The sequence below is a fragment of the Hippopotamus amphibius genome, chromosome 11 (assembly GCF_030028045.1).
Source record: "Hippopotamus amphibius kiboko isolate mHipAmp2 chromosome 11, mHipAmp2.hap2, whole genome shotgun sequence".
NCBI lineage: Eukaryota > Metazoa > Chordata > Mammalia > Artiodactyla > Hippopotamidae > Hippopotamus > Hippopotamus amphibius.
Genome location: NC_080196.1, coordinates 54,333,839 through 54,356,104, shown reverse-complemented (window position 1 = coordinate 54,356,104; position 22,266 = coordinate 54,333,839). Strand labels below are relative to the sequence as shown.

Sequence of the window (22,266 nt, the reverse complement as noted above, 5' to 3'; positions counted from 1 at the left end):
TCAGTTTCCAGGCAATAAAAACTTAAAACTGAAATGGACGTCATATCAAGCCTGGATGGAGTTTGGGCCCCTCCATAGAGTATGTGTGAGCAGTGGCGTGAACACCCACGCTCCTCCTCCCCCAGCCGGTCTGTGTTCACAGACATCCTCACACCTTCTGACTCAGGCTCACTCTCTTGTGTTCCAAGGAACAGAACAATGAACAACACGATCGGCAGCAAAGCCCCTCTGCCACCAAGAGGGGCATCTGAAGGCCAAATCAGTTGTTTTTTCATTCTTTTTATATGTTCACTCATTCATTCACTCAATGTATAATTGCTGAGTGCTTGATTGAAACCATTAAGTATTAGTCCTGGCAAGGGCCTCTTACAAGTGGAATGAAGCGGCTGCAGAGGCTGTGGCTCTGGCAGGTGCAGTGATTTGCTTGTGGCTGCAGTACCCGCGAATGCAGCCCCAGGGACCTGGCTCAGGTCTGTGGGGCCTTGGGGCACCTTTCGCCTTACCTCCAGCTTGGCCCTTCTTTCTCCCGCAGCAGACCCTGCAGACCTGCCTGGTCTGAATCGCAGCTGCTCTGTTCCAAACCTTAGCAACGAAGATGTTAGGGTTCTCAGGAACAGTGAGCATCACATTCAATGTAAATGTAGTTTATCTTTAAGAATTCCTAAATTTCAACAAAGCAGTGTTTATGAGGAATAAAAATGTGTCATCTCATGACCAATGTAATTTTCCTTCCATCCTTAAGCTTATAGTTCTGTTTTTGAAAATTGTGCTTTTTATGCTTGAGGTGGATGGGGTGTCCCAAGCAGAGGCCACAGCATACGGCATTTCCTGTTTACCAGGGAAATATTGCCCTAAAACCTGTTGGTCTAGCCGATGACAGTACTTCCGAGCCAATCAGATGAAATTTTGGAAAATGTCCAGTAACACAGAATTTTCCTTCCTAGGCTGCCAAAAAGAAATGCTCTGTGTTGGGTGTTTTAGTTTTGTCTGTCCCCATGCAGGTGTTGTGTGCCGTCGAGGGCTTAGCAGGTGACGGGCAAATGCGATGGGGTGCAGAGGTTTCCTGGCCTCAGGGAGCCCTTTGGCTGCTGTTTGGCTGGGTGGTGGAGTGGGTAGAAAGGAGAAGGCAGCATTTCTGAAGGCCTGTTGTTTCCTTTGGCTCGTTGTCTTAGGTGTTTCAAAAGCATCTGCCAAACAGGAACAACAGTGTTGGGTGGGAACATAGGTGATCCTCGTGTTGGCTGCTAACATTTTTCCTGGGTGCGTTCTGTGTGTATTTGTGATTCTGTGACCCATACTCTATTCCTGTTGCTTTTGTCAATGGCTTGAGATGAGTATAGATGATGGAAACTTGAGTTAAATAAAAATAAATTTTAAAAAATGTTTTCTATTTATTGGCTGTGTTGGGTCTTCATTGCTGCGTGCGGGCTTTCTCTGGTTGCGGCGAGCAGGGGCTACTCTTTGTTGTGGTGCTCGGGCTTCTCATTGTAGTGCCTTCTCTTGTTGTGGGGCATGGGGTTGAGCCGCATGGGCTTCAGTAGTTGTGGCATGTGGGCTCAGCAGTGGTGGTACATTGTCTTAGTTGCTCCGTGGCATGTGGGATCTTCCTGGACCATGAATCGAACCCGTGTCCCCTGCATTGGCAGGCAGATTCTTAACCATTGTGCCACCAGGGAAGTCCCCAAAACATTTTTGGCATCTAGAAATGTCCCAGACATTCTCCAGTCTTTAGGCTTTGAGGTACCCTTTACAATATCACATGAAATGAAACCTCTCTAGTGCTTGTTGAGAAAGGTGAGAGGATACCCTTGGGGTTAGTTTTCTCATGCCCAGTTCTACTCCAGAATTTATAATGGAAATTGTGAGAAGTCTTTAGCCAGGTGAAGAAATCAAAGCATAAGAGAGCCACATGATTGATTGACTATCATGAAGCCTGGAAGGTCGAGGTTTCTTAGTTTCTGCTTTCTACACCTGATTTAGCAGCACATTGCTTTCTGGCTATTACATGAAGGATTTATTTTGTAATAAATGAGGCAGTGATAAGCTGCCATCAGTTTTGTGAGGGATCAGCAGTCTTGATCTCACATTTTTTCTTTGCTACCCCTTTACTTGTTCCCTGGTAATTCTGGGGTGCAAAGGCCACTGGAGAGAGATCTGGGATCTTTCCAGTTCAGGGGCCACTTGGGAACGGGATGGCAGTGGAGCCAGTGTGAACTCTAGGAGGTCAGTTCTGGGCATTGGTGAGGTAGCTCCTGAGGCAGATGTGCTTTGGTCCTGGGGCTTGGGCACCCCGTGAAAGGAATGCTGTGAACCGTCATTGTTGACGTCTTAACTTAGGACACATAATAAAAATGTGAACCTGAAATCACTGGTTTAGATCTTGGCCAAGTTACACATTTTTTGACAGTCTTTAACACATTAGCATGGGTTGGCGTTTCTTTTAATTCAGTTTTACATCCTTTCTATGGCCTCTGTAGAAGTAGTCAGTTTTCCAGTTCTGGAAACCTGATCTTTTTTTGGATATAGTAATTTGGTGACGAGAAGACACTATTTCTAGGTTGCTGCTGGGAAGCTTTTGCCATGTAGACACACTTTAGCTGATCCTGTGTGTTAGAGTATGTGTATGTGCATTTTCTCTAAGTCAGCAGTAGTTTGACTGTGGCATTTTACAGATACGGAGATTATTTAATTAAATTTAGATACACGGGGACTTCCCTGGTGGTCCAGTGGGTAAGAATCCGTGCTCCCAGTGTGGGGGGCCTGGGTTCGATCCCTGGTCGGGGAACTAGATCCCACATGCTGCAACTAAAGATCCCGCATGCCGCAACTAAGACCTGGCGCAGCCTAAGTAAGTAAGTAAATAAGTAAGTAAGTAAGTAAGTAAATAAGTAAATATTAAAAAAATACTTAGAAAATTTAGATGCATGAAGAGAACACCTACTCACGCAGAAGTTACGCAAATACATGCAAATTCCATGTAAACAAGCTGGCTCGGCTGGGCTGGAATATTGTTTCATACCAGTCCTTCATTGCATCACAGAAGAAGAAATATGGGAGCACAGTTAACTTATGGTTCACTTTTGGATTATATCATAACTTTAGGATACTTTTTTAAAAAGTGACTGCTTCACTAAGTAAGAAGTCTTAGATGGATGTCACCTTCCTTCTTCATTTTTTCACATCGCATGTAAATTTTCAGGTGTCAGTATTACCTCATTAGTCATTGTCATCTCTCCTGATCACCGTTTGAAGCCACTTTTAAAATTTACTTTTAAACTTTTTTAAAATATTGCATTTTACCTTGCTTTCAGTCCCAGAAAATCACATGAAAATTGCCCTGTTGGAAGCTTGTCCCATCCTCCTTAGGGATCTTGGAGGAGTCAGGCTCACAGGCTGGGGTCTGGGGAAGTCCTTTAGTACACGTTCAATGCTAGTGCTTTCTCAATTCATGCTAAATGATTTCTGAGATTGGAATGACAGATTTGTCCTAGTGGCTCTCCTTTTAACCTCTGGCTATTATATGAAGTAAGCTGAGGAGTATGCATGTTAAGAGCTAGTTTCTGCCCATGCTGAAAGGGCTGATGATGGTAAAGGTGACTGTCACTTTGACGCTATAGCCTGGGAACACATCAGAAGGACTAGACCAAAAATGACTTAAATAGGAGGTAATTATGATAAATGGTCTCATCTTTTTTTGTCTTCAGAAGGATGAGGTCTGTGGTAGTATTATTAACTGGAGAGGAAGTTATGTCTTTTTCTTTAGAGCTGAAAGAGACCACAGCTATCTTATGTATTCAGAAACTTCATTTACAAGTAAGGAGATAGAAGTTAGAGACCTTAAGTGACTTGCCTAAGGTCAGACCCTTAGTAAGTGGTGGAGTGAGTCTTGAAGTGAGAGCCTTCATTGCAGCCTGTGCCCTTGTAGACCTCATCCTGCACTGGAGGGTGTGGATGGAGGACGTTGTAAGGCCAGCTGAAAATGATATTTTTAATGGTTGCTAGGAAACTTCTGGTTACACACTTTTTACATCGTAATTGACATTAGAACAGCCTACCTACTTGTGTGCCAGGCCATTGTTTAGAATAGTAAAAAATGTGTATCTCTGGTCTTAAATGAAATAGCTGTGAGAGATTGTCAGTACTCTCAAGTGATATAAAAGTGAATTCTGTCAGATTTGTTCATTAGTTATTAGAAAATGCTTAGGAACAAAGAGCATTTTGGTAACTGGCTGGTCAGATTTTAGGGACATGCATAAGAATATATTCTAGTAATCAGGCACAGTGAAGATCAATCATTTGATTTGTAGGTAAACCCTTCGTCCCTTAAAGAAATGAGCTGTGCAGTCTGTTTGCAACTGAGACGTTAAACACCAACGCTTTTCTAAGGGAAGTGGTTTCAACAGAAGCATCAGCAGTAGTGAAGCCCCCATTGACATCTGGACTTAGTGGAAGCTCGAGACAGTTGCTTGGAATTTTCCCTTGTACAAGGACCCTCCCTCAGCACCTGTGACCTTGCGTAAGGTGCCCAACACCCTGGGGAGCTGTGATGATCCTGGTGACTGGGGGAATCTGGAACTTGACCCTTCTGTAGACTCATCCCCATGGAGGTGTCCAAGCCCAACTCATGAAAAGCCAGCGGCTCCTGCCTCTGGAGCCCGGGTGTGGGCACAGGGCAGCCTGTAGTTGGGATTTCACTCACCATGAGACATAGCTTCCTGTGTCCAGATGGCTTGTATGTGAGCTTAGACCTGTAGAAGTAGAATGAATTTTAAAGGATCAGCTGGCACCTTGAAGTGGTCAGCACTGTATACTTAGTGCCTGGTAGGGGAGGGTGGTTTGCTGGCTTGTTGTTTTGGGTGATACCTGTTCTTGAATATCTGGAACAAAGGGCATAGCCACTGTTGTTTAATATATGTTTTCTTATGAGGCGGTAAGACTTCCCCAATAGAAGTGAACTCTAATGTATATTTTGGTATGTGTGATTTTAATGATTGTACAAAAAGAGTTTAATTTATGTTTGTGTGAAAGATTGAGCACTGCACACACTGACAAAGGCAGAAATCATAAAATCAGAGTTTTAGAACTTCAAGTAACTGTGAAGGTCACTGATTCAATCTTTTGCATTGTGTAAAGAAGGAAACCTGAAGCCTAGAGAGGCTGAGTGACTGTGCAGGGCCTTGTAGCCTGCGGTCTAGACACAGAAGCAGACACAGCTCCTGCCCTTCCATCCCAGGGCTCTTGGTGTCCTGATGGGCTGTCCCTGCCATCCCTGCAATTCACCCCATGGTGGAGGTGGGGTGGGGACAGGTGACATTGTGCCAAGATGAAGGCGGCCTGACCCACCGCATTGTGGTAGGAATAGGATGCAGTTACTTTCACTTAGCAAGGTGATCTCAAAATGAAACTTCTGGAATTCTTAAAGATCAGCTTGCATAAAATAGGGAAAGGGAACTCTGGAAGGTCTTATTTCAGCAAATCCAGTGTCTGGCCCAGGAGTGACCTCTAACCATGGGGCCAGGGTCTTCCCTCCCCATGCCTGTCCTGGAGTGGCACTGACCACTGACAGGCCCCACTTTGTTTTCTTAATAAATCATGATAGAACTAGTGGAAAGTACCCTTTCACTGATAAACATGTAGTTTTGATATGTAAACAGCATTTTATTTTTTAAAACATTTAAAAATAATAAAAGCAAGAAAATTTAGATACAAAGAAAAGAGCAAAAGTTACCCACGGTTTCATTGTTTTCATATAACCACTATTTTCCTTTCCTTCCTTTCAGTCTTTTAATATTTAAAAATTTACAGTATGTGCTTTCTACAAGGTCATAAATTCACATGGCTGTGAGAAGAGTGCATGGTCTTTGGAGGCAGACACACCTGGGTTGGATTTGGGGGCCTATCATTTACTAGTTATGTGACCTCGGGCAGGTTGCTTCACTCTGTGCATTTCAGTTTCTCCTTCTGCAGAATGAGATAGTACCTGGAACTCATGTAGGATTCTTGTAGAGTTGGGGAGATATTGTACAGGAAGTGCCTGGCCTTTGTGGCTTTTCAGGGTATACCCTTCACTGCTTAATGCCCTCCCTTTGGCATTTGTTTTTTGCTGCCTGGTCTGAAAGGCAATGATCACCTTTTTTATAAAAGGAGTCCCCAGTCCCCATGGCTGCCCATGGAGAATGTTTGCACAGGGGGGTTGGGACTGAGTGACTTGGGGCCCCAAGGGTCTCTACGTCTTGGAGGGGCCTTTGTCTTGCTGACCTCTGGGGGGGGAAGGGGGGGGTGCTGTGTACTTTGGTATTTTCTGGCCCAAGAGAGATCATCCAGCCTTTTCTCTAGCGTCCTGTAGGGGGCTGAGATGATTCTGCCCTCAAGATGATTCTGTCCCGGTGTACAAGGGGGCCAGATTGAAGGGAAGTACCTGTTCCAGTTATTGAAACAGAGTTTCCTGAGCTCCAGAGCCATGATATTGGTGCCTGAATTTCAAATCTGATGTCAGGTCTCCACCAGGCTATCTGTTGTATCTAAGATGATGGACAAGCCTTTCTTTGATTGTTCAGACAAGAAGTGGGGCCAGGATTTGGAAGCTGGAAGTAGAGTGGGACCTGTCCTACTTATAGGTGCTGACCAGGAGAGCTCCCTGGAGCAGGCATGCAGTGGGCTGCACAGGGCACTGTGGTGCCAGAGGCCTGGCATAGCCACAGGGAGCCAGGTAGTTGTGGAGGGCACTTCCTGCTCCTGGTCAGGGGCGGGCTCTGGTCCTGGGGTGAGGTAGTGCAAGAGTGGGTTAGTTTTTACAAACAAGAGATCCACAGCATTTGTTAACAGGAAGTTGGCATTCTGTAGACTCTGGTAGAAATTCTGGGAAACTTGGACAAAAATGAGCTCTGAACAGAACAGAGCCAGGCCCAGCTCCTGGGGTCAGGCTGGCACCAGCAGGACTTACTGCTGAACTGTGGGATCGTCCTGCTGCCACCGGATGCTATTTTGAGGCCTGGGCAGGCTGGAGATGGGGGGACATGCCTGGAGGTGATGTGTAGTGTGAACACATGTCCAAAGTTACACTGTTCTCAAAATTCTGGGGGAATTTCCTTCTCAAATTCTAGGGTGGAATGCTTAGAGTGATGGTTTTGTATAGCATGTTGACATTTTAAGTGATGTTTGTATTTAAAAAAGAAAAGGTGGGGCTTGATTTCCTTTGAAAACTGAAAATCATTTTTCTAAACCCACCCCAGTTAGTGGAGGAACATCTGAGTGGCCTCACGATTACCCGCACCCCTGCTGTGGATGTGGATGTGTGTGGCTGCACAAGATTAATGCCGGGCCAGACCCTCTTTCTGGGAAATAAACACGTTTCAATTGAAGTAGTGGAGCTTTTCAAGTTTATGGTGTGCCCGTTTGAGATCTTAAAGCAAAAACATTAAAAAATTTTTCTTTAGGGTTTTGTTTTTGGAACACCTTCTTCCTCACATCATCGAGTTAAGGGGTAGTTCCCCCTAAAACCTCCATGCTTCAGAGGGAAAAAAAGCCCCCACAACTGACTATACGGGCCAGAGACGTGTAGAACTGGGGCTAGAGCACTCTTGCATCAGTCCTGGATTTGAGACTACAGCCCTTTGTGATACAACTTTTAGTTTTTACTGGGGAGACCAGGCTGGCATGACAATTACAAGTGAATTCCAGAGAGACATTTAGACTTCTGGCTTCCAGCGGATGCTGTCAGCAATGTCTGTATGTTTTAGGGTCCCTGTTTATGGTGTAGAAACAGAGGGGAGTCCAGTACCTCTGGGCTCCTGTGGCGTGGTGTCCCCTAGGAGGGGTGGGTTGACAGACTGCCTACCTGTATTCACCTGGTGCCTCCATGCTCAGGTCACTATATTAACACTGAGCAGTGTGTTCAAGTGGACAGAGCAAACACGGCATGTTCTGTTTTCATAGGGGGTCTTGGCTGCTGCTGACAGCTCTGTGGAGAGCTCCATCCGATCACAGTTTCTACCGCTGAACACCTCTTCTGATCAGAGGTGGGTGTGGCAGGGGACAAAGTGTGGTGAACTGGGAGCTGGCCACTAGTTTGAGCTCTGAGACCAGCCAGTAATGAAGTGTACGGCTCACCTCTCAGAGTCTCGGAATCCTCAGCCCTGGGGGCCTGTGTGTCTTCTCCATGTTTGTGTCCTCAGCAGTCAGTGTGTGCCTGGCCGGAGTGGGTGCTCAGCAGAGGTTTGCCTGGCAGTGAAGAAGGTGGCTGGAGCCCAATGTGTGGCACTCAGAGGAGTACTGGTCTTGGGAGGTGGCAAGAGAAAAGATTTCTAGTCCATCAAGTTTATAAAGGCTGCCTGTTAGATCCCCTTCTTGGAAATTCCTAATGTACCGTTAGCATATTAGAAGCTCGGAGAAGTTTGGCCGTAAAGAAAACACTAGTGTTGTTTAACCCAGAATCTCCTAAACTTTTTTTCCCCTCTTCTTTCCCTCTCTCTCTCTCTGTTGGCTGTGCTGCATGGTATGTGGGATCTTAGTTCCCCAACCAGGGATGGAACCTGTGTCCCCCCTGTATTGGAAGCGCAGTCTTAACCACTGGACCACCAGGGAAGGCCCTCTTCTAAACTTTTTTGACCCAAGAACCCTCTTCCTATGGCTTTGTTAAGCCCAGGGGAACTTTTGCTAGACCAGATGACCTTGAAGGAGACTTCCTGCTGGAACATTCTGGAATTTGAGAGCCAGGTGGGGAGGGGGGTGGGGGGGTGAGACGTATTTAGAGGGGAATGAGGTGGCAGAAGGTTTGGGGCAGGGGTGGGGGTGGGGGTTGGTCTCTAAACAGGGCTCAGACTCCAAAGTCTGCAGTTAAACCTTGTAGGCTCTGCATGTACAGCACAAATAGGAATCTGGAGTGAGGAGTTTATTCCTTGAGTTGAACTCATGCGGAGAGAGGTGTGCAATCTTGTCCTTAGGGAACCAAGGGCAGTGGCACAAAATGACCTGTTTCTGTTGTGCTCATGCACTTTCTCCTGATTTTCTCTTTAGCAGATAGTAAGTTTCTTAGAGACAGAACTCTAATCTAAACTGTGTAAACCTTTCCAGGCACCTTTGCTGCTCATCCACCTACCGTGGAGTAAGTGCTGAAGGTGCTGAGACATTGTGTCAAAACTTTGTTTCCTCTGCCCCCTCCTTTCTCCATAGGGTCTGAGATGGGTGCCGCTAAGAAAGCAAGCAGGAGGGTCCCCCTCTGTCAGCCACACTGCTGGTGGGTTTGGTGATGCCAGTAGACATGCCTCGTCACAGCTCGTCAGCTCTCTCCTGGCCCCCACTTCTGCCTCTGGGGACACATGCCCCAGCCCCCAAGGTTTGTCTCCACCTACTCCCCCTCCCAGATAAGTAAATATAAATGTGATTATGTTTAGAAGCTGAAGCATTTGAATAAATCAGATGCTTTTGCTCAGCCCTAGAATAAAAGCTGTGGTTATTTTAACAACAACAACAGCAAAAATCCTGCAGTCTTCAGCTATTTCTGGAAGTAGACTGGTAATTAGCATGCCATTTGTAATTCATTGCCATCTCCCGGCTGTTTGTTTCCTTGTTCCAATGCAGCCCAGTTTGGGAGACGGGGTTTATTTCATTTGGAAATGCGATTTTGTGGAGACCTCCAAATGCCATCACGAGATTAATGGTTTTCTGGAGCCGAAGTTTGCCAAACCTGCTATTGGCAACTCTGGGACTCGTTTCCAGCAGCTCTGCCGAGGGGAGTAACAGCTTGCTTGGGTGGTATTGACTTTCCAAGAAAACTGTTAGAAGCAACTGCTTCAGGATGGTTTGATGCTACCTGAGAAGAGTGATTCTTAAGGAAAAGAACAGGTAACTTGGGGGTAAAGAGGCTCACATTGTTTTACTTGCTGCAGTGTTATTCCTGGGAGATGTTTCACATTTGTAGTTTATATATTTACTGATGTTTGTGGAGGCCAAATGCAGATGAGTGCCTTTTGGGATTTCGGGATTTCATATTGCTGTAGTGAAAGGAAAATGTTTGCAGTGGTTCCTTGTGAAGGGGCAGGCGGGCAAGAGGCTCCTGTGGCCTCTCCCTCCAGACTTCATGCTGGCTCTCCAGCTGCAGAGGGAAAAGAGGAAAATATGCAGTGATGGTTTCTTTTTTGGAGTGCTGGGATTTGACTGTAAAATGAGAACTCGGCCATTGTCCTAAAGGAAAGCTTTTGGTTCCTTCTTTAATGAATACAGGGATTCTCTGGATTTCTCCAGGGTATGTGCTGTCTCACTCTAGCTGCTTTGTTGACCCTGGGGTTGCCAACAGCACAGGTGGGCGGGAATGCAGCACTGGGCTAGCATGCCTTAGGCCTGGCTGTCTTGGGGGTTCCCATTTGTCTTCTCCTCTCCACTGAGGGGGAAATAGAGTAACTGTGCCCTCTGAGGACTTAATTCCTTTTTTCATTCATCAAAAGCTATTTTATGCATGAGCTAAATATTTCTAAACTGACCCTCCTGCCCTTACTCTCCAACTCTACAGAAGAGGAAGTTAAAAAATGAACAAACAAAATATAACTCTCTTGTGAAAGGGATGCACATGTATTGTTCTGTGCATCTCTTGATAAAAGGGTTTAGATATATGGGTTCTAGGTTCTAATAGTAAAAGAATTAAAATGGTCCTAGTTGTTCTGTAGCATATGGTGATAAGAAGGAACTAGCTTAGATTGTACAGAGGCCATAGGCAAAACCTGTGGCCTGAAGTGTCGTCAGACAGTGCAGTTTGTCATCAGGGAGAGTTGTTTCCGGGTTTTGGGTAAAGGTGAACAGCTGGAAGGATTTAAGTGTGGTTCTGTGCTGTGGGGGTAGATGTGGGCATCTGCATCCTAGTGGTTGTCGTGGACCCCGGTGAAGAGGCTCTCCCACAAGGGGTGTGGCAACTTCCAGGTTTCCATGCTCAGCCCCAGTCTTGGTTGATGTCGTTCAAGGCATTGGACTGTAGACGTGCTGACACAGTGCAGGCTGTGGGTTAGAGCACCTGGAAAAGTGCTGAGGAGGGGTTGGGGAGGGGGGATGTCTCTCAGACTCACTCCATGTAGGGAGATCAGCCTGCTACTCTCATGATTAACCCAGGAGGGTTCAACCCTTTCAGGTTTACCTCGTGCAGGCGTAGGAAAAGGAATTCCTTTTGTTTTAGTTTCAAATTATGGTATTCAAGAATAATTTATGTTTTCTGAAAATCCTTGTCATAGAAAGAGACTTGAGGATAGAGGACTGGCAAACCAAACACTGTGAAGGGATGTTAAGGGTCCCCTGAGGCTGGGGGTCTGTAAACAACGTGGGAGACAAAGGATTGTCTGAGGAAGGTGGACTCACAATTGTCTAAACCACAGCTTGCTGATACGGAGTCTGGGTTGAAAGACAGCTATCATGTCATGTGTAAAAAACTATTATTATTATTTTTTGACTAGGTCATATCATTAATGGTTCAAAAATAAGGTCAGTTGTCAAAAGGTATTGATTTGGGGCTTCCCTGGTGGTCCAGTGGTTAAGACTTTGCCTGCCAATGTGCGGGAGGGGGGCGGTTCAATCCCTGGTCAGGGAGCTAAGATCCCACATGCCTCTCAGCCAAAAAACCAAAACATAAAAAAAAAAAGAAGCCAGAAGCAATATTGTAACAAATTCAATGAAGACTTAGAAAAAGTATTGATTCAAAAGTCTACTCTGTCTACTCTGTGCCTGTCCTGTCCCACAATCGCTGTCATTAGTTTCTTACATATCTTTCTAGAATCATTTTAGTCATTCATGAGAGAGTTGAAAGTGTGTTAAGCATCACCACCTCTGTTCCTTTAGAAGGTGTCGTATCCATTTTCCTGCACTGCTCTTTATAGTTAACATGGTTTGGAAACTCTTCACATCAGCTCCCCTCACCTCCCCTCTCCTCCCCTCCCTCCTGTTTACAGCTGTCTATTGTCCCATTTAATAGATGCACTATAATTTATGGAACCAGTTCTCTATTGGTGAACATTTGACTTATTGCCGAATTTTGCATATACAAACAAAATACTATAAGTGTAACATATTTTGCTTAATTTCATTGTACTTAATTACGTGCAAGGTACCTTTATGATAAGTTACAAAAACTGGAATTGTCAAGTGGAAGAGCATGTGCATTTGTGGTTTTGGTTGACATTGTTAGTCAGCCTTCCTGGGGTGGCACTAGTGCACTCTGTCAGCAGTGAGTGAGGATGCCAGTTTTCCCACATCCTCAGGAATAGAGCATGTTACCACAGTTTTGGAGTTTACCAACCCGATAGCTGGAAAGTGTTATCTAAATGTAGTTTTAATTTACATTTCTATTATGAGTGAGGTTGTACATCTTTCATATGAGTTTTAGAGCCTTTTGTTTTTGTGGGTTGTTGCACTTTTTTTTCTCTCTTGGATTTCTAGGAGCATTTTATATGTTAGAGGAGTAGATTTTATGATAAAACTTGCAAATACTGTTTCCAAGTTTTTGTCATTTGTCTTTTAACTTTGATTTTTACCAGGCTGAAGTTTTTGATGTTTATGTGGTTATATTATCAATCTTTTCTTTTGTGGCTTCTGGATTTTGAGTTATTGTTAGGAAGGAATTTCCAACATGGTGTAGAACCACCCTGTTTAGAATTAACTGGTTTTAGAGATTCTGTTGGTTTCCCCCAAATAACACAGGTTATTCAAGTTACATTTGCTTTTTGTTTCTGGTATATTTTGCTTTTGTCCTCTCTGCTTGACTTTAATATAATATCCTTACTACATTTTTCTTTTGCCCATAATTGGAAAGAGATTGTAGATGCCACCCAGAGTGGAAATGCTCAGTCTGGTGGGTTAGGCTTGTTGGCGTACTTGGCCTGGAGGCCTGTGAGTGACTTGCCCTGCCCTCCACATGCATCCTGGTGTGGATGCTGCAGTGTCACTGGAGACCTTCAGCTCTGCTGGGAAGTAGCTCTGAATGTGGCTCAGGATGCTGGTAACAGACACCTAACAAGTGGCTTTGGGGACTCATAAGCTGGATGAGGATGATTGGCAAATGAAAATCTAACTCCAGATAGGTTGTTCTCTGTGCATTCTGGTTCCAGTTTCTCTTGCAAGTAATTATTAGATGTGCCAAGCATGTTTATTACTTACAATTTTATTTTTCTCTGTGCGAGTTTACTGAGGACTTGGGAGTTGGTTTGTGGGGATGAGTCCCATAGGACATAGCACCCCATCTCCAGCAGGCTCTCAGCACTCTTAATACCATGTATTAAACATATTAAGGACCTTAAAAACAAATTAGGGTCAGTTGTAAAACTGTTTAGACCTTTAACACTTAAAATAAGATCTTATGTGGGATCTGTCTTTGTGGAGTAAGCATTTTCTGTGACTTGGAATGTGGGATAAGAGTGGGATCTGAGGGACACAGGGAGAGATGCGGAAGAGATGGACTTCAGGATGATTGTATTTAAGGTTGAAAAGCACTGGGTGGTCCCGTGCCTGCCTTTCTGAAGAATGATCTGTTGAGCACTTAGCCTATCCTTGCTGGGGATCCTGTCAGCCTGCCCTGGACGCTGCTGTGTCTGCTGTAGTGAGGCTCTCTTGCTGTACTTGTCTATTAGTAGGTGGCCCTTTTAACTGTATGTCATTTAAGCAAATACAATGACAAAGCAACTGAAGGTTGTTTCTCAGTGTTAGGCCTTAAATTCCTATGAAAGGACAGCCAAAACTAAACCTGTACACGGTTGAATGTCAGCGGTGTGGTGCAGTTACATGGGTGTAGACAAGCAAGCCTGTGGTCCATCCTCTCCTGCTTCCTCTGTCTCTCACTCCCTTCGTTCCGCTGTCCAGGTGGCATTTCTCCACTGTTGAGCAGATTTAGGTAAAGTCAGTAAAATTCAGCAAGGACGATTTTGCTGAGGACAGCACTCCAGGCAGCGGCAAATTTTAGGGGCTCAGTGGAGGAAGAGATACTGGTGAGGGTGTCAGCGACGTGGTTGGTCAGAAAGAGACTGGATGTGGAGTCCTGGTCTTGGTGGAGGGCTTGGCAGGTGCTGTCAGTGCATGAGATGCTTCTGAGAGGCACATCTGATGGGGACCTGAAGAGGCTCGTTGGGTTTGGAACTTAGGAGGGTGCCGGAGAGCTTTGCCAGAGCACTTCCAGAAGCCTGGCTGTGGGATGAAGCCTGAACATCCCACTCAGTTTCATGAGTTACTGCCTCACAGACACTGTTGAAAGGCTGACCCATGGAGGCCATGGAGAGTGTCTGTGCCTGTGAACTGCTCCATAAACACTCCCCAAGTTGTCGTTGGATCTGCTGGTGGGATGTGCAATTCCCATGTGCCTTACCTCCAACCCACTGCCAAACATGGAGTTTAAAAAAGTAGTTTCTGTTTGAGATTTATGAGGACACCCAGGAGTGAATTTGCGAGGATTATTGCCTTTTGTCCTGGCCTTCACTCTACAGGGTGTACCTTCTCCAGAGAAGCCCATCACTGAACTTGAAACTATTGATAGAATGATGACAGGATCACTGAATGATGTATCAGGACACATCGCAGAGCTGGATAAATGGCCAGGATGGTAGTGTTGATGGTCTGCAGGCTGGCATTGCCCACTTCATTCCTATCAGAATGGAGAGAGGAGCTTGTGGGTAGGCCAGCTGGGCTTGTGGTCAGGGAAGAGCAGGAAAAGAAATCATAACCCTTTCTGTTGCCAGGGAGCACTTCAGTTCTTTCTTGCTTTTACTTTATTCAGTTTGCTTACAGAGCTCACCATTCATTTATTCATTTGCTAATTCTAATCCAACTGTTTTTGAACCTCTGTGATATGTACAGTGCGGTGATAGATCTGGTCATAAACAATATATAGGTGGAAGACACAGTTCTTACCCTCAGAAATTTTACAGTCTGATTTGATCAGAGAGGCCACTGGCACTGGCATGGACTGACTCGTTAAATTCTCCCTCAGGGAGGGTGGGCGGAGGCAGCCCCAGCTGTGCTCCTTTCTCATCCCCTAGACTCTTCCTCTTCATTCCCTGGAGCTTCATTTCTTCCTCACTGGGCCTGAGATTTCTGGGCTTCAGTCACTGTTTCCATCTGGAATAACAGTTTCCTGATGGGTTTTGATCTTACGTTTAGTTTTGTGTTTTGACATGTTTTGGTTTATATTATTTACAGTGGACAGTATGAGAAATATTTTTTAATTCTGAAATTAACATATTTACTTTTGCTTATTCTTTTGTTTTACTTGGGAAACTTTGCAGAGTCCTGCTTTCATTAAGAAGAGATTTGGTATATTGGAAAGGTGCAGGTTTTGGAACTAGAAAGATATAAGTTCACATTGTGCTCCACCGCATAGCATTACTGTGGCCTTAGACAAATTATTTAACTCACTGAGCCTCAGTCCCTTGCTCCACAACATGGGGAGAGCAGTGCCTACCAGGAGGGCTGTTGTAAAGAGCATAACAAATTAAAAGCTATGACTACATTATCGGGAAAGGCAGAGGCTCCACGTCTATTGTTTTACTGTTGAGTCAGAGTTTATGGGGTGCTTTCTATATGCCAGGACCTGTGATGGGTGGGACACAAACACAAGTGAAGTTCTGTCATACTGACAGGGAGCTTCTCAGGGGACCGACTTCAGTCTTGTCAGTGAGGGACAGTGGAGTCCCCTCCGGGCCCCTGACACTCTCTGCCTATAGAACCGTCCTTTGTGGGAGAGGGTCCTTGTGTCCTGGTGGTAGCACTGGGTAGGGTGGTGGTGGTGGTGGCAAGAAGCTCTAATGTCTATCAGGTCTGTTTTTCCTCCCAGTTGTAGGTGGCACCGCTTGCATGGACCCGCAGAGGTGACTTACTCCAGAGTTATCCTGAGGAATGCATACCACACTGAATGGAATGCTGTTTTCAGTTGGTTATTACAGTGTTTTCAGGGGAGATTTCAAATCACCTTTATGGAGGTCTTCAAAAGCTTGACCATGTTGGCACAGTGACAACAGGCAGTGCTCCTGATTCCCTTGTCACCCTCTGTAGGGAAGATGGCCGATTAGCCTGGCAGTGGAGGAAGTGCTCACAGGCCTGCATTCTCAAGTTGCTGTGAAAAAATCCTCTGAGCCATTCAGGCTGCCCTGGCTAACCTGAAAATAAAAGTTCATAGGAATAGCTGTGTACTTAAAGGAACTGTAGGAAAGCATCATTTTAAAAAATGAGTTCAAGGTTAAAGATAACACTGCATAATTTTCCTCTTACATTTATATGACTGAGATATTTAAAATAATCATATTTACAAAACCACTGGGGAAAACTCTAAGCCTCAGTTGCATCATATGTATGTCTTATAACACATTTTTGGACTGTTTAAGCCTAGAGCTTGAAAAAGCCTGTAATAAAGTTTTATTTGTATGTGTTTTTCATTTTTGTTTCTTACCTGTGATCTTTTTACTGACTTGGTTAAAAATAGGAGGGGGTTCATCTGCTTTGCATTCTGCTGTGGGGCTTGATCTATATAGGGAAGGATTTTTGAAGGCCAAGTGCTAAAGAGGTCTACGTGCCTCAGAATTTTGGGGCCACTGGAAGGGATCTGTTATTGCATTCATTTTACACCACCTCTAATCTTTGGAAGGACAGACAAGCTTGCAAAGCTTTTTGTGTCCTTATTGGCACACAGACCCATGTGAGTCAGTGCATGGTGTCCGGCTGGCCCATTTGGGTCAGGATGCTCGCCTTGCTAGCCTGGCAGCAGAGGCTGAAGTCAGTTACTCCCGATTCTGACTGTGCCACAAACAGCCAGCTAGCGGGCAGCTTACTGAGTCCCCTGGGCCTTGGCTGTGCACTGAAAAGGGGGTGGATGTGGGCTGCAAGTACCATTCAGAGATGGCCTTGAGCCGTTTTCTTCCTGTGTAGAGAGTGCAAGTTTGGGGTGTTTCCATCTCTGGGTGACCCCGATTTCCCTGAGGTAAACAGCTGTTTAAAGGATGCCTTCCTCCCCATTGGGGAGCACAATGCTAGCCTCCTTGGCACTCTTGTGTGCATTTCATTTGAACAAGAACATTTTGCACCTATTGGTGTACTGTTTTTTAATTGTTCACAGCTGTTTTCTTTGAATTTTTTCCCTCTCCTAAACCACAAGGACTTTGAGGACAGTGACAGTTTGTGACGGTTTCATGCCAGTCTGCACGGCCATGTTCTTAACACAGCTCCGTGCTGGGGTGGTGCGCTCCTCTCCTCTCTGAGTATTTCAGTGCTTGGGTTCATGAGAGTGTTTCTTTTTCCAGTTTTTATATCTTAGAAATCGGAAAGGGAGGAAAGCCGGAGAAATCATAATTGTTTTATTGTGAACTAAATGCAGCCGAAAAATGTCTTTCCAGTGATCTCTGCCCATGCTTTAGTAATGTGGCCTCAAGAGATTCAGCCCAAAGTCAGTGTTTAAATGTCTGTTTTCAGGTGAAGAAGCAACACCTTCAGGTCTTCTCTGTAATGAATTTGGGAATCAGTGGAGCTGGAGGGGAAATATCTTGGTACAATTTATGGTGGTTTTGTTGCATTTCCTAATGACTTGAGATTTCTCAGTTGCCAAGTGGTTTGTCTGAAGGGACGATTTAAGAGAGACTATTTTGACCTGACTCAGTGGAATGTTTTATGCATTAGAAGTAGCAAAAGGCTGAGTTGTTTTCTGGAAAAGTTGTAAGTAATTGTTTTTATATTGTTAAATCATGCCAAATAATTTATTTTAAAGGTGCTCTCTTAATTTTAACACTTTCGTGATATGGTTACTCTTATAATAATATGTTACTGTTATATACAATATCATTATATATAATATTATATATAATATTATTATATACTGTTACTCTTATAATAATATGTATGTGTATGTGAGGAATAAATACAGTTAAACATTTAACTGTATTTTAAAAATTAACATAAAACCCCACACATTTGTTGGAAAGGTGTCATCAACTAGAGTTAGACAGTAGTCCCGCTGGCCCAGTGCACTTTAGAACTGCTCAAGTGGTAGCTCACCATGTTGGGTGCATGTTGTGGAGATGACCATGAAACCAGCTAACTTCCCGTCAGAAGGCTGTGCCCTGTGTGTCTAGTCAGCAGACCTTTGCTGGGTGGGGCACAGACTGGCTCTGTGTGACCCAACAGAGCTGCTCTCCTTCCTGGGTGTGCTCACAGTGTGTCAGGTCACTGGCCTGGAGACAGTAAGCTCCACTGATTTTTTTCTTGTATATTTTCATCAGGCCATAAGAGTTACTAATGAGGCACCAAGCCTTCAGAACACCAGTCGGGTGACTCCCCAGGTCCCATAGAACTCCCATTTCCATGATGTGTAAGGCAGGCTTTGCAGCCAGGTGTGTGCGCTAGCGTGTGTAGCACAGTGGATTCACCAGCAGAGAAAAAAGGTGCTTGGAGCAATGGACCATGGGCTTGTGTGCCTTGGAGTCCATGGGGAAGAAGAAACCTGCCTGAGGACTGTAAACAGGCAGCTGTTGCCCACCTCCCCCTCCCAACATTGAATTCACATGAACATGTTCTCTGAGGCTTCATAGGTGGGTAGCCAGGTGAGAAGGAGGCCCTTGGGGAGGCTGTGGACAGGGTTAGCTCCCAAGCTCTGAGACATTTCTCTTGCCAGAAGCTTTTTCACCTGGACAGAAGGGACTTGGATTCATATTGTTTTGTTACGTTCCCTTTGTCATGTACCACGTGTGAAAGTGCACCAGGAAATGCATTGAAAAATTCTCACTGTTGTCTTATGTCTCACTGCTCCTCCAAATCTTCTCTTGGGATTCCATCTCCTTCGCTTTTTGAATAACTTCAGAACCAGGGCCATGTCTGCCTTCCCTGGCAGGTGATGGTTAAACTTTGAAGACCTTCCTTGCCTTGTCTTTGGAATTGATGTTAATTTAATGATATGGCTGTCAGGAGGCTCTAAATGATTTTCAGATGGCATTTTGCTATTTGTGCGGCCAGTCAGCTCAGCCTTTAGCCATCTGGGCCTTAATACAGTGGCTTTTGTCTTCCAGATTTCTTCCTGCATTTTGACCCTATCATTAAGTAATTTTTGTTTTCCTTTGGAATCCTCTCAGTACACACCTCTTAGGTTATCGATTCACTTGCACATAGATGGTGACCTTGGGTACCAAGGGTGTAAGGGCAGCAGTTGTGTCCACTGATTTATAGAAAGTAAACATTGTCAAGGCCTTAGGGGATAATGTCCTCAGAAACATTTCATAGATGAAGAGGCAGCAGTGTGCTCCAAGTGATGAGAACAGTGACAACTGCTGAGTACAATTTGGTGATTAGAAAGACATCTTCTTGAGTCAGAGTTCAGAGGAGTTTCTTAGCTTTAACTAAATCTTTTCAGCCTATGGCTGACCAACCAGTGCCGTTTGTTGGAAAGTGAAGTAGGAGATAGCACAATGTATTGTCTGCCATGAGCCTTTCTTGTTAAATTTGGGTTGTGGTCTTTGGAGAAATAGAAACGTGTTTTCTCTTATTTTACCCAAACTTCAATCCACAGTACCTAGTAAAGTAATTATATACTATGATTCTGTTTTTAAAGGTGTTTTAAATTGATTGCAGAGCTTAGTCAACCACAGACAAATCGCCAGTCTTGTTACACTGTGGCCTCATTCATATTATACAATAAGTACCTTTAAGTGTATACACCTTACCAACAAGGGATTTCTGTGCGCACAGAGGAGAACCTTCTTGTTTCAGACTGAGATGCAGATTGTGACTACCTCTGCTTAATTTCAGATTAGTGAGGGGCACCACCACAGAGAGAGGGAGAGATAAGTCCTGGGGGTGGTTGCAAAAGGTCAGTACCAGGAACATGTGCAAATAAGACCCTTAGAGAGCTTATTTTATTCTTCTTCCCTTCACCTCTACCTGAATATATAGCAGCCCTGGAAGGACTTTCATTTGAGAATCACCCTTGCTTAAAGGGTCCTTTGTCCCTGTGATCCAGCTGTATAAACCTCAGGCTGCGGTTGTAGCCTTCTCAGTGCAGCCAGCATGGCAAAGTGGACTGCACATCTGCCAGCAGTGGCAGCCTGCTCCTCGCACCCTAGGGAGGTGACACCATGTCACAGCAACTCTGAGAAGACCCTCTGACAAAGGAGGGCCCCTGTCCCCAGACAGCGTTGTGACATTGAGGACCTAAAGCCAACTTGAACTCTTGGACTTTAGAGATGGAAGTCAGTCCTTCAAGTTATTCCCATATGTGTAAACGAGGATTTCTGCCATAGCGGAGGAAAGAATTGTGCTCCAAAGGACTGCTGGCTCCTGTAAGGTCGCTTCCTGGGCAGTTCATGAGAAGAGCCCCAGGTGTGGGATACATTGGAAAAGTCTAGTCTTGAAAAACAAAGAAAATAAGGGTTACATTTCTGCATTTATTAGAAAATGACATAATCTCCCTGTTAGATATAAATGGGAAAAATTTGGCAAATCTTAGAACACAGTTGCTATGTAATACATGGGTTAAAATATTTTTGTATGTTAAATATTATTAGTGCTGAAATCAGTGTTATTTAATAAGCATCAACTGTGCAGTATATTACACAAAATATGAAAGCACATATTTTCTAGGCTCAAAAGTGCTTTCATTCTTAAGAAAAAAGAATAAATATATTTGTTTGTATATTATACATGGCAGGGGGAAAATACAAGATTATTTTTATTTGGCTCTGGAATGCTCGTGATTTTTTTGGAGGGGAAAACTTAGTGACTTTTGCAGTTTATGTATTAAAATTATTTTGTGTTCCTTTTTATAGTCTTTTTCTTGGTGAATGGCAGCCAGAGGGAAAAAACACATATTATCTTAAAAGGGGCTATTATAAGACAAAGCTGACATTAAAAAAAAAAAATCAGAAGACAGTGAAATGATTAATCTTTTAAAAAATTAATGTATATTTGACTTAAAATATATTACTTTCTGATGTAAAACAGTGATTTGATATTTGTATAGATTATCCACTATACAAAGTTACTATAATATTATGACTATTCCCTTTGCTGTGCACTACATCCCTATGACTTATTTTTTTTTATAACTGGTAGTTCAGACCTCTTAGTCCCCTCACCTGTTTTGCGCATGTCTCTTCCACCCTCCCCTCTGGAGACCACTGATTTGTTCTCTGTATCTTTGAATATATTTCTGTTTTGTTATCTTTATTCATTTGTTTTGTATTCTAAATTCAACATATAAGTGAAAACATATAGCATTTGTCTTTCTCTGGCTTAGTTGAGTTAGCGTAATACTCTCTAGGTCTATCTGTGTTACTGCAAATGACAAAATTTCATTCTTTTTATGGCTGAGTAATATTCCATTGTGTGTGTGTGTGTGTGTACCCCCCCTTCCCCCCCCACACACATCTTCTTTAGCCATTTATCTATCAGTGGGCACTTGGGTTGCTCCCATATCTTGGCTATTGTAAATAATGCTGCAGTGAACATAGAGGTGCATGTATTTTTTCCAATTAGTATTTTTGTTTTCTTCCGATAAATACCCAGGAGTGGAATTGCTGGGTCATATGGTAATTCTGTGTTTAGTTTTTTGAGGAATCTCCATACTGTTTTCTGTAGTAGCTGCACCAATTTACATTCTCACCAAAAGTGCATGAGGGTTCCCATTTCTCCGCATCCTTGCCAACTCTTGTTATTTCTTGTCTTTTTGATAATAGCCATTCTGACAGGTATGAGGTGATATCTCACTGTGTTTTTTATTTGCATTTCTCTTATGATTAGTGATGTTGACCATCTTCTCATGTATCTGTTGGCCATCTCTTTGTCTTCTTTGGAAAAATGTGTAGTCAGGTCCTCTGCCCATTTTTTAATTGGGTTGTTTGTTTTATGATATGGAATTGTGTGAGTTCTTTGTATATTTTTAGTATTAACCCTTTATCAGATATATCGCTTGTAAGCATCTTATCTCATTCAGTAGGTGGCCTTTTCATTTTGTTGGTAGGTTCCTTCACTCTGCAAAAGCTTTTTAATTTGATGTGGTCCCATTTGTTTATTTTTGCTTTTGTTGTCCTTGCCTGAGAAGATAGACCCAAAAACAATATTGCTAAGCCTGATGTCAGAGAGCATACTGCCCAAGTTTTCTACTGGGAGTTTTATGATTTCAGGTCTTACATTTAGGTCTTTAATACATTTTGAGTTTATTTTTGCGTATGGTGTGAGAGAGTATTCCAGTTTGATTCTTTTGCATGTAGCTGTCCAGTTTTCCCAACACCGTTTATTGAAAAGGCTGTCTTTTCCCCATTGTATATTCTTGCC

At 43.9% G+C, this 22,266-nt stretch overlaps 1 protein-coding gene across 13 annotated transcripts in view; it reads left to right on the top strand.

The window, feature by feature from the left end:
* LDLRAD4 (low density lipoprotein receptor class A domain containing 4) overlaps positions 1-22,266 on the top strand; it is a 291,731-nt gene that overhangs the window by 57,114 nt on the left and 212,351 nt on the right. For 7 of the 13 annotated variants that reach the window (XM_057698959.1, XM_057698970.1, XM_057698957.1 and 4 more), the window contains exons 4-6: positions 7,936-8,018; positions 9,172-9,334; positions 9,580-9,843. The exons of 5 other annotated variants lie outside the window; for them this stretch is intronic. The gene's annotated coding sequence lies outside the window, so the exon portion shown is untranslated. The remainder of the gene's footprint in view (positions 1-7,935; positions 8,019-9,171; positions 9,335-9,579; positions 9,844-22,266) is intronic. One more of the 13 variants, XM_057698964.1, reaches the window with a different exon arrangement.